Source organism: Leucoraja erinacea, chromosome 12 (genome assembly GCF_028641065.1).
Source record: "Leucoraja erinacea ecotype New England chromosome 12, Leri_hhj_1, whole genome shotgun sequence".
NCBI classification, from domain to species: Eukaryota; Metazoa; Chordata; class Chondrichthyes; order Rajiformes; family Rajidae; genus Leucoraja; species Leucoraja erinaceus.
The window spans coordinates 31,218,166-31,230,163 of NC_073388.1; positions in this window are offsets into that span (position 1 = coordinate 31,218,166).

The following is an 11,998-nucleotide window of genomic DNA, read 5'->3' on the forward strand; positions in this document are numbered from 1 at the left end:
AGGTAATAGGTATTAGATTTGTTAGGTTAGCAGTGTGTCTAAGTTTCCCTTTGTTTACTCTCTTAGTAGTCACAACAGGAATGCAGAAGGTGCCATAGTTTAACGTGGGCGACCTTGGGTTCAGCTGATTATGCGGAACTTCCTTCGTAATGTGTCTACGGCTGAACCCTTTCTTGTCTCAATAATATTCAGGACTGCCATCAATACAGGAGGGGGGCTGTGGCGCCCTCCGCTTGGTTGTTATCTCCCTGCGGCCATGACGTGGCGATGGTACTGATATGGGGCGTGGGCTGGGCATCATAGACAGAGATGCAAGATTAATGCCACCTTTTTCCTGTTTCTTCAATTCATATGGAAAATCATAATGGGAGGAAACAGTGGAGCTGGTGTTGTTATGGCTATGGGTGAGATGAGGGTGGAGGTCATCGTCGATGGGCGAGTGCAGAGGAGGGTGGTGGCCGTTCCTCTCCTAGCCAGCATCAGCAGTGGGGGATGGTAGGTGGGGTAAGGGCGCGTCGATGGGGATGGGTGGGTGGGGGTGGCTGTTGTCTCTCCTCAAGGTCTGTGGTCTGACTGCGGCCTGTGTGTCAGACCGCGGCAGGGTAGATTTGTGGGAGAGCGAGAAGAGAAGATTGTCCCTTAACAATCTCATTCCTTACCCATGTCCTTCCCTCCTCCATAAAACAGTCCCAACCACATACTACTGTTTTATTTCTGTCTTCAGTTCTCACATTCATCCCCTTCTATTTACACATCCCCCAGACAGATCATCCACACTTATCAAGCCTTCACTAGCCTCTCCTAGCTGCTATCAACACCATCTGTGACACACAATCTCTCTTGGCCTCCACCACATCACAGATATTATTTGGTCCCAGGGAAGGAAAATTTAAAAAAAATGCTGCTTACTTTCTAACTTTTCCTAATTCTGGTGAAAGGTTATGGACCTGAAATGTTAACTCAATCTCTCTCTCCACTGGATGCTGTATGACCTGCTGAACATTTCCAACAATTTTGCTTCTATTTTCATTTGGATTTCTGGCATCTGTTGGTTTAGTTTTACGTTTTGAATTGGCATGTGAATTTGAGAGTATTTGAAAGAATTAATAAATGCAAATGCTTAATGCTGTGGCAGATCTCAATCCAAAGGCAAGCTCTGTTTCAAATGCTGTTTGCAGCTCATGTTGTTGAAGGATCCATAACCTTGCGACAGTTTGAATCTTTTAACATTGATGGCGAGTGAAGATATGCTTCTTGTGAAGTGTCCACATATTTTGACAGCAAAAATATGGGTAATATCTGATTTAAGCTTATTTCCATAAATCATCCAACCATCTTTTGAACTCTCAAGTGAGTCCCAAAATTAAATGACATTTTAAATGCCCTCATTCATTTTTAACTTCCTCATTCTTCTTCTTCTTGCGTATGGCATGCAAGGCCTAAAGTTGTAGGACAATTTGTTCTATTTGATCTTATTTGATTGAGCATGCCAGGTTGATTGCATTTCTCGAAACAGGTCGGACCACGTGAAGGTTGCAATCTCCCACCCCAGCTTCCTCATTCATTTCAATGGAGATAAATTATGTGAAGAACTGGAATATTTATTAATTTAGATCATGTTATATTGTTTGAACACAGTTAAATGTTATTAAGATTTTCAAAATATTAAAAAACACACATTATTTTGTTTTGAAAAATAAAAATATATATTTTTAAATTGTTATTGAATGCATTTTTTTTCCATTTGAATGCTAGAAATACTCATACATATGCAATATCTTTGAAAGACGCTTAAGGCAGGAGATGTGGAATAATTTACTTTCAATATTTTTGCGGCTAAAACCTCCACCAATCCACATTATGATCTTGTTATGTTTATCAATGCATAGCATTTCACTGTAAGCAGTCGAAATATCCCCAAACCATACTTTTTTTTCTGGAGGACATGCAGAGGACAAGCACAAATATTATCCAATGATCTAAGGCAAGAGTGAACAGTTGAATAATGAGAACAAATTATGGGCCATTATTTCACAGTAGATTTACCACACAAAATAATATTCCCGGACAGGCAACAGGATTTTTTTTAACAGAAGCCAGTGTTGAGATTAAATTTAATTGACTTTGATAGTCTTGTATAAAGCATGACGAAACAGTTTTGATGCATGAACATAAAATGAAAAATAATAGCAATATGTAATGCAGCTACTTCAAAAAAACACTGCATCATTAGACAGTAGAAAAATAGATCGCTGAGAAAATGCAGACTGGGAAAAGGGGAAGAAAAGGTGAATTGTCTGCAATAAATTGCCCCTGAAAAAAATCTAAAATAAATCAATGTGCCCAATTTGTACTCTGCAAGTTTTTAATACTTTTTACATCTTAACTTGTTTTTGTTTTTAAATTATATCATGTTTTAATGTTCCATTAAATGAATAAGGGTGTAGCAATGTTCTTGGTGCAGCAAATTAGATTGTAGGCCTCATTTAAAAATTGGGGATTACAATTACTACTTATGATAATATGGTTGATAATTTGCTATTACATGAATAGGTTATTCTATTAGAGCAAGTGCTGATGAAAACATGATTCTGATCATAAATTAAGATTCAGATAATAAACCATAAGCAAAATAAAGAAAAGTATAAACTAGACCTATTGAAGCAAACTCCATAAAATAACTTTGGTTGGGAACATCGAAACGGACAGCACAAAATTCAAAATCCACGAAGAGATTATTGCAATAATGGAAAAAATATTTTTACAGTACTGGACATAAAGAATAGCATCTTATCGAAAGTTCCACACAGGTAAAGATATATATCGCACAGTTAGAGGAATTAAAATATCTGCACATTTTATTGTAGGTGCTTACAAGTCATGCTTATTGTAAGTTGAATCTAAAAAAGATGATCAATGTTTCAGCTCAGAAATTCTAATTTTCTGTTGCCAAAAGAGAATTAAACACCACCTGACTCCTAGCCAACATGCTGCTATGTTTAATTGGAGCTGTTACTTTTATATTGAGGGACATGCATTCTAATACTGTTTTTTTTTTCTCATGAAAGGACACAAATTGCTGGAATAAGTCAGGCAGCATCTCTGGAGAACATGGACAGGTCCTAACGCACAAGGAGGTAGATAAATATTCCGTGCCTGTTCAGATAAGTTTGACAATAGTGTGGGATGCTAGAGAGGAAATTGCAGGTGCCTTGGCTGAGATTTATGAGTCATCATTAAATAGGGGTAAGGAATGGAAGACTGGAGGATGGCAAATGTTGTGCTTCTATTTAAGAAAGGCTGGAAGAAAAGCCTAGGAACTATGGGCCAGTGAGTTTAACATCTGTGGTCAGAAAGCTACTGGAGAGTATTCTGAGGGATAAGATATACATGCATTTGGATGGACAAGGACTGGTTAAGGATAGTTAGCATGATGCCAGGATTTTGGCACACTTGATAAGGTTTCTCATGGTAGGCTTCTCTGGAAGGTTAGTTTGCATGGATCCAAGGAGAGCTGGCTGACCAGATAGAAAATTGGCTTCATGGAAGGAAGCAGAGGAGGAAGGTGGAAGGTTGTTTTTCGGACTTGAGGCCTGTACCCATTGATGTGCCTCAGGGTTCGGTACTAGGCCTATTGCTGTTTGTCATCTATATCAATGATTTGGATGATAATGTAGAAGGTATGATTAGTACATTTGAAGATGTCACTAAAGTGGGTGGTATTGTAGATAGTGAGGATGGTTATCAAAAATTGCAGCAGGATCTTGATCAATGGGCAGGTGGACTGAGGAATGGTTGAAGGAGTTTAAAACAGAGAAGTTTGAGGTGTGTACTTTGGGAAATCTAACCAGGGCAGGACATACACAATGAATCGCAGGGCTCTGGGGAGTGTTGTAGAGCAGAGAGATCTAGGACCATGGATCAGAGGGATCTAGGAGTGCAGGTACATAATTCCATGAACGTTGTGTTGCAGGTAGATCGGGTGGTCAAGAAGGCTTTCGGCACATTGACCTGCGTCAGTCAGAGTATTGAGTATAGGAGAGGGGAGAAAAGGGAGTGACCAGGGTGAGACTAGTCCTTGATTACACTGGTGGTCTTTCCAAGGCAGCGTAAAGTGTAGATGGAGTCAATGGAAGGGAGGTTGGATTGCATGATGGTCTGGGCTACATCCAAAATTCTCTGCAATTTCATGTGGTCTTGGATGGAGCTGTTCCCAAACCATGCTGTGATGCATCCCGATAAAATGCTTTCTATGAAGCATCTGTAGAGGTTGGTGAGGGTTGTTGGGAACATACCTAACTTTCTAATCCTTCCAAGGAAGTAGAGGCATTGATATGCTTGTTTAGCCATAACTTCAATGTTGCTTGTCCAGGACAAGTTGCTTGTGATAATTATTGCTCAGATATTGCACAGTGGAGAAAGACAATGAGATCTGGAAGTTGACTGATCCAATTGCCATTTGCAGAAAATATTTTTGATAATATTGGGCATTTTTAGTGCCTGACAAAATGGAGGATTTCTGCTTTTGCAAAGCCTGCTTGAAATCATTTGTAAAGGCTGCAAAGACCATGAGGATCGTGGCTCCAGAGTGTTTGGGTCCTGGGGAGAGGTTGAGTACAGGTTGATGTCCAGATGTCCTTTAATTGAGAATATGTATGAGGGTTTTGCAGAGGGAGCTAGGTCCTGCTGCAAATGCATGCTCATGGTTGGTTAGGAGATGGTGGGGTTATAATAATGTTGATAACTATGTTGCATGGTCTTCGCTCCGTTACTCGTGATTGGTCAAGGAGAGGGGCCTTGCCCAAATTGTTTACATTACCTGGTAAAATGTTTCTTTGCTTAATAGAACTGTTTCTCATTAAGCTCTTTCAGTAGAAACAATGTTATGTGGTATTTTGTGATTGGGTTAGGGAACTGTCCATGAATGTATTTTTTAATCTTTATTGATGATTGGCTTGTCGGGGTTGCCTCCCCCACCCCCCATGTATTTTGCACCAAGGGTCCATGAGGGTACAAAAGAGGGGGGAGTAAATAAGAGTGTGTTGATCTTCTGGGTTAACACTTGGGACCATGCTGAACATTTGAAGGTGTCTATTCGCATGAGGCTAAAGGGCTTGGATGAGTAGAGACAAGGATCAGATCCGTGGTGTTGGTTAGATATCGTATAGGTAATGTGATTGTGTTTGGAAAATAAAGTTAGTTGATCCAGTGCTTTGACTCAGTGTTTTATTGAACCAGACTAACGGGGTAGGATTGGGACTGAAATTACATTGGGGGCTCGTCCGGAATATCAACAGAGTGCCAAACATAAATTTGCGGTCAGGGAGTTGTTGTTTCAGTTTGTGAGAGGAGAAATTGGCGCCACGGTGTGGTTTGCGCATTGGTTTTCCCCACTCCGCTGATCTAGGATGAATCAATCATTTACATGCTTGTGTTTGGATTCCCGACGAGATCAAAAAGAATAGTAGTCTGACAAGCACTGAGGGCGAGGGTTCGATAATGCAGGGTGACTTGGACAGGTTGGGGTAGTGGGCAGATGCATGGCAGATGAGTGTTAATGCGGATAAATGTGAGGTTATCCACTTTGGTAGCAAAAACAGGAAGGCAGATTACTATCTAAATGGTGTCAAGTTGGGAAAAGGGGAAGTACAACAGGATCTGGGGGTCCTTGTACATCAGTCTATGAAAGTGTGCATGCAGGTACTGTAGGCAGTGAAGAAAGCGAATGGCATGTTGTCCTTTATACCAAGAGGAATCGAATATAGGAGCAAAGAGGTCCTTCTGCAGTTGTACAGAGCCCTAGTGAGACCACACCTGAAGTATTGTGTGCAGTTTTGGTCCCCTAATTTGAGGAAGGACATTCTTACTATTGAGCGAGTGCAGCGTAGGTTTACAAGGTTAATTCCCGGGATGGCGGGACTGTCATATGCTGAGAGAATGGAGCAGCTGGGCTTGTACACTCTGGAGTTTAGAAGGATGTGAGGGGATTTCATTGAAACATATAAGATTGTTAAGGGCTTGGGCACGCTAGATTGACCATTATCAATTATGGTTGATAATTTCCAACCATCCAGGAAATTATTCAGTTGCAGGAAGAGGCTTCTGAAAAGGATACAAAATTGTGGAAACAGGTTGTGGAGTGTATGGTGTACAATAGATTGCATGTTGGGATTGTGGGTTACTCCGGCAGGGCAGACTTGTATGACAGATCCTCTTACAGTTTGGGTTGTGGAGTGTATGCATTTTGCACTGCAGTGCGAGAGCAATTGGAGACACTCTTTTAGCTACTTGGTGGCATCCATGAATACAAACTTTGGCCCAGAAAGTGAGTAGCGGGTGCAGCATCATTTGGAACAAAGGAAATAGGTCAAAAGTTTAATCCTAAAATGGGAAGGAATGGCAGATGTTGAGTTCGACGAGGCAGCATCTTTGGGGAGAAGACACCTTTGCCCCTTCTGATGGGTCCATGTTTTCGAAACTCTACAGATGGATTATATCGATTGATTAGAAAGAAATCATTAAAGGAATAACTAGATACTGTCTATCGTATCTACGGAATCATAGATGGAGAAAGAATGTTCCCGATGTGTGGGGAGTCCAGAACAGGGTCGTTTTAGTGAACCAGAAACTAACCCAGGGGTATGATTAGGAAAGGTGGGGGAGTCGAGGGAAGGACATTTTCATCATTTACCAAAATAGACATTTCGCATCCAGTGTTGTTCTCTAGTTACATTTGGAGGAACTTCCAATTAAAGGGCAGAATTTTAGTATGTATGAAGCCCAGTGTGGAGAAACTCCGCGGGTGTAGCAGCATCTATGGAGCGAAGGAAATAGACAACGTTTCGGCCCCGCTGCACCCGCTGAGTTTCTCCAGCATTCGTGTGTGTGGGTGGGAGTTGGGGTGAGGGGGGGGGGGGGGGGGGGAAGAGACATAAGGCAGCCTGAAGAATGGGTTCCTGTCCATTTCCCTCCGTAGATGCTGTGGAGAGGGGAGTCTTAGAGATGCCTGCAAAGGGAGAGAGAGCAGTCATAGCTGCACCAGTTGCTTGGAGCAACTAAAAGAAGGAACGGGTGGCGTTTCGGGTCGAGAGCCTTCTTCAGAGCACCTCTACACACAATCATCACGGTCAATGTGAGATACAGTGTACATAACTAAAACTCTGATCTTGTTATCTTCCGGTTTGCGCTGTCTTTCTATTTGCACAAAAACGGTTCACGATAGCGCTACGATTTATCGCCAGTTCACTCACCGTTCACCTGTGCTGTGAGTGTACCAAGTTTTGTTCCAATCAATTGAATGTCGTAAAAGTCAGCAAGTTTTAAAAATCTTATAAACCACGCATGCGCAGATTGATCTCTTCTCCTGCCAGTCAGTGCCGCGTGGATTAGTCTCTTCACCTGTCATTCCCCAGGACAGTCCGCCCCATCCTGTGCCACTGCATCGTTACTGGAGGTGAAGAAGGCCGGCAGAGGTTTCCCATCGGACACATTATTCAGAGGGACCTGAAACAACCCCAAGGAGCCCATCCCCAAGCAGCTCAGCATCGGAGAATATGCCCAGCCCAGCCCAGCACAGCATGGGAGATCCAGCCCAGAATCAGAGACCCAGCTCAGCCCAGAGTCGGAGACCCAGCTCAGAGTCGGAGACCCAGCCGGAGTCGGAGATGTCGCCGACATTGCAAAATGGGAAGCGGAGATTCCCCACCTTTTCTCTGAGCGCAGTCCCCCCCTACCCCCCCCCAACCCCCTACTCCCCTACCTCTCCCCTCTTCCCCCCCCCTTCCCCCCTCCCCTCCCCTCCCCGCCCACACCCTTTCCCCCCTCCCCCCCCGCCACAACCCCCCCCCCCTGCCCACACACCCCTCCCCCCACACAACCCCCCCCCAGCCCACAAAACCCCCCCCACAACCCCCGGCCACACAACCCCCCCCCCCCACACCCCCCCAGCCCACACACACATCCCCCCACACACACACACGCCATCCCTTCCCAATCCACACACCTCCCACCACACACCCCTGTATACCTCCACCACTCCCCTCCCACACATGAAGAGGATGGGGAGGGAGTGCTCGGGGATGAGGGGAAATGAGCCCCGCATGCGCAGTTATGGGCTATGGGTGAATGGTTGAATATTGCGTTGGAGGAACGGGTTGTATTGGGGGAACAGGTGAGTGGTGGTATATCGCGTTGGGGAATGGGTTGCGTTGGGGGACCAGGCCTCCCAAGTGACTGGAAGCCAACGGGTCCCACTAAGACTAGTTCACTTAAAAGTCATAGTGTTTGAGCATAATGTTTTCAGTGTACAGTGTGCTCTGCGTAGGATCAATCCACGCAAGGCTGCAGGCCCGGATGGCGTCCAGGGAAGGGTACTAAAGGACTGTTCTGTACAGCTGGCGGAGGTATTCACGAGAATCTTCAATCTATCTCTATTTCTGGCAACGGTCCCCAAGTGCCTGAAAACAGCCACCATAGTGCCGGTGCCGAAAAAACCTGTCCAAAGTCACCAACCTGAACGACTACCGCCCGGTTGCCCTAACTCCAATCCCAATGAAGTGCTTCGAAAGGCTGGTCCTCTCCCATATCAAATCCAGCATCCCTGCCTCACTGGACTCTCATCAATTTGCATACAGGGCAAATAGATCAACAGAGGATGCCATCTCTCTGGCTCTTCACACTGTCCTGACTCACCTGGACAGACAGGGCACGTACGTGAGGATGCTCTTCGTTGACTATAGCTCTGCATTCAATACGGTCATCCCCACCAAGCTCACCACCAAACTCCACCAGCTAGGCCTCAGCTCGCCGATATGCGATTGGATCCTGAACTTTCTGACGGAGCGACCGCAGGCAGTGAGACTGGGCCCGCACCTGTCCTCCACTATCACCCTGAGCACCGGCACACCACAGGGCTGTGTACTAAGCCCCATGCTCTACTCCCTCTTCACTCACGACTGTGTTCCTGCATTCGACACCAACACCATCGTGAAGTTTGCAGACAACACAACAGTGATTGGGTTGATCACCAACGGTGATGAAACAAAATACAGGGCGGAGGTGCAGAACCTGGTGGACTGGTGCACACATGACAACTTGTCACTAAACACCTCCAAGACCAAGGAGCTGATTATTGACTTCAGGAGGTCCCATAATGGAGAATACGCCCCAATCTCCATTTACGGGGAAAGTGTGGAGAGAGTGTCCAGCTTTAAGTTTCTGGGCACTCACATTTCAGAGGACCTCACATGGTCCACCAACACCGCTGCGCTGGTCAAGAAGGCACAGCAATGACTGTTCTTCCTGAGGACATTAAAAAAGACTGGTCTGCCCCAACAGCTGCTGACAACGTTCTACCGCTGCACCACAGAGAGCATATTAACGTATGGCATCTCTGTGTGGTATCTCAGCTGCACGGAGGCGGAGAGGAGAGCTCTTCAGCGCGTCATCCACAGAGCGCAGAGGATCATTGGGACAGAGCTACCAGCCTTGGAGGGCATCTACCACACACGGTGCCTCAGGAAGGCCGTCAGCATCCATAAAGACTCATCCCACCCCTGTAACGGACTGTTCGAACTACTTCCCTCCGGCAGACGTTACAAGGCCTTCTACGCCCGAACCTCCAGACTCAGAAACAGCTTTATTCCAAGAGCTATAGCGGCTCTGAACCGGCCCTGCTGAGTGCCCCCCACCCCCCCTGGACTGTCTCCCTCGGATGGTCACGACACACAGCTTATTTATTTATTTTACTTTTCTTTTTCATCGGTTGGAGCTGCATACTAAATCTCGTTGCACTGACGTGCAATGACAATAAAATATATTATTATTATTATTATTATTATTATTATTATTATTATTATTATTATTATTATTATTATTATTATTATTATTATTATTTTGTTTTGTAAATCCACTTCAGATATTATTCTCAAAAGAATCACGAACAAACATGTTGAATGGAACGTGAAGAGATTGTCACGACCATCTCCAACATCCAACTATTCTGAAACTATTTTGCTGATTGTATCTGAGCTCAATCTCTGATTCAACACGCAAGAGCATAAGGATGGTTTTTCTAAATGGCAAACAGCGCTTGATACCAGGTGAAGCTGTTCTCTTTTATCCTAATGTATGAAGCTTTAATGACATTTGACATGGAATGCAAGAATTTGATGATATTCTTTTGAAATGTTCACCTTAACCATTTCTTTACGCTTCATTGCACATCATAATGACACTTCTGTAATTATGAAACCAATAATTTCTACCCATTAAGCAATAAACTGTGACTGGCTTCGCCATACAGAATGATTTTCTTGCACTAAATATTGATTTAATGAACATAAAGTGATTACTGTACAGTAATTACAATGTAATATCAGGCCAGATTTTAGAACTAAACCACAAACACATTCTAATGATTATGAAAGCCTCAGGAGATTTTTAAAAAGAGCAACAAATATAGGCAGTTACATAATTTTGGTGGAGGATTGACTGAATCATTTTCCACCTCTCTCCTTATAACTTTACAGCAATTAATCAGAAGAAGCTGAAGGAAATTCCTTCCAGTTGGGATCTGGAAAGACCAAAACTGTTATAACTTTACAGGAAGACTGTAAATTATAGATAGCGGTGATGCCAAGCAGAAAATGAAGACTGTTTCACAGCACGAGAGCTTTGGACACCAGTTGTGGTGACAACAGTAAAAAGCTTGTGCACTGCGCATTTTTACAGGAAATATATGCACCTGATCATAAAGTGTCTAATTAGTAATAATTACTGGAAGCACTAGCAAAGCTGGGAATTGTAGAAGAAATTCAAACGGAAAACAAATCAGCATTCCTGTGATTTTTTTTAACCATATTTCGGAGTTTTGCTACCAATTTCAGAGTTTAACCATTGCCATAAAGGGGAACACTTCGGAAGTGTTTCCATTGTGGATCTTACTAAGGGGTGAATTGATGGTTATTAAAAAGCATGCTTAAACTGCTGATGCTGGAAAATCGAAGGTAGACAAAAATTCTGGAGAAACTCAGTGGGTGTGGCAGGATCTATGGAGTGAAGGAAACAGGCAACGTTTTGGGTCGAGACCCTTCTTCAGTCTGATGTGAGGGTGGGGGGGGGGGAGAAGAAAGGAAGAGGTGGAGACAGTGGGCTGAGGGAGAGCTGAGAAGGGGAGGAGAAAGTAGGGACTGCCTGAAATTAGAGAAATCAATGATCATACCGCTGGGGTGTAAACTGCCCAAGCAAAATATGAGGTGCTGCTCCTCCAATTTACTGTGGGCCTCACTCTGGCCATGGAGGAGGCCAAGGGCAGAAAGGTCAGATTCAGAATGGGAGGGGGAGTTGAAGTGTTGAGTCACCGGGAGATCAGGTAAGTTAATGTGAACCCAGCGGTGGTGTTAGGCGAAGCGATCGCCAAGCCTACGCTTGGTCTCACCGATGTAGAACAGCTGACACCTAGGGCAGTGGATGCAATAGATGAGGTTGGAGGAGGTGCAGGTGAACCTCTGCTGCACCTGGAAAGACTGCTTGGGTCCTTGAATAGAGTCTAGGGGGGAATTAAAGCGACAAGTGTTGCATTTCCTGCAGTTGAAAGGGAAAGTGCCAGGAGAGGGGGTGGTTTGGGTGGGAAGGGATGAATTGACCAGGGATTTACGGGGGGGAGCGGTCTCTGCGGAAAGCAGGCAGGGGAGGACATGGGAAGATGGGGCTGGTGGTGTGATCTGGTTGGAGCGAGGGTGTTCACTGATGGAAGTAGCCTTTCACTGAAGCCGTGCTCTAGCTGTGAGTTGTCAATGAATACATAACCCAAAGGTAGCAGCTCAAGCAAGTAGAAAGGCACAATTTGGAATTCCTTTCTGAAAGTTTTTGTAGATTTTGTATGGCTTTTTGTATAGGAAATCATGTCTCAGGAATTTGAGTATGTTCTGAAGAGATGACCTAGAGGATTGATAAGGACATGGCAATAGATAGTACCTACATAGAACGTAGCAAGGCC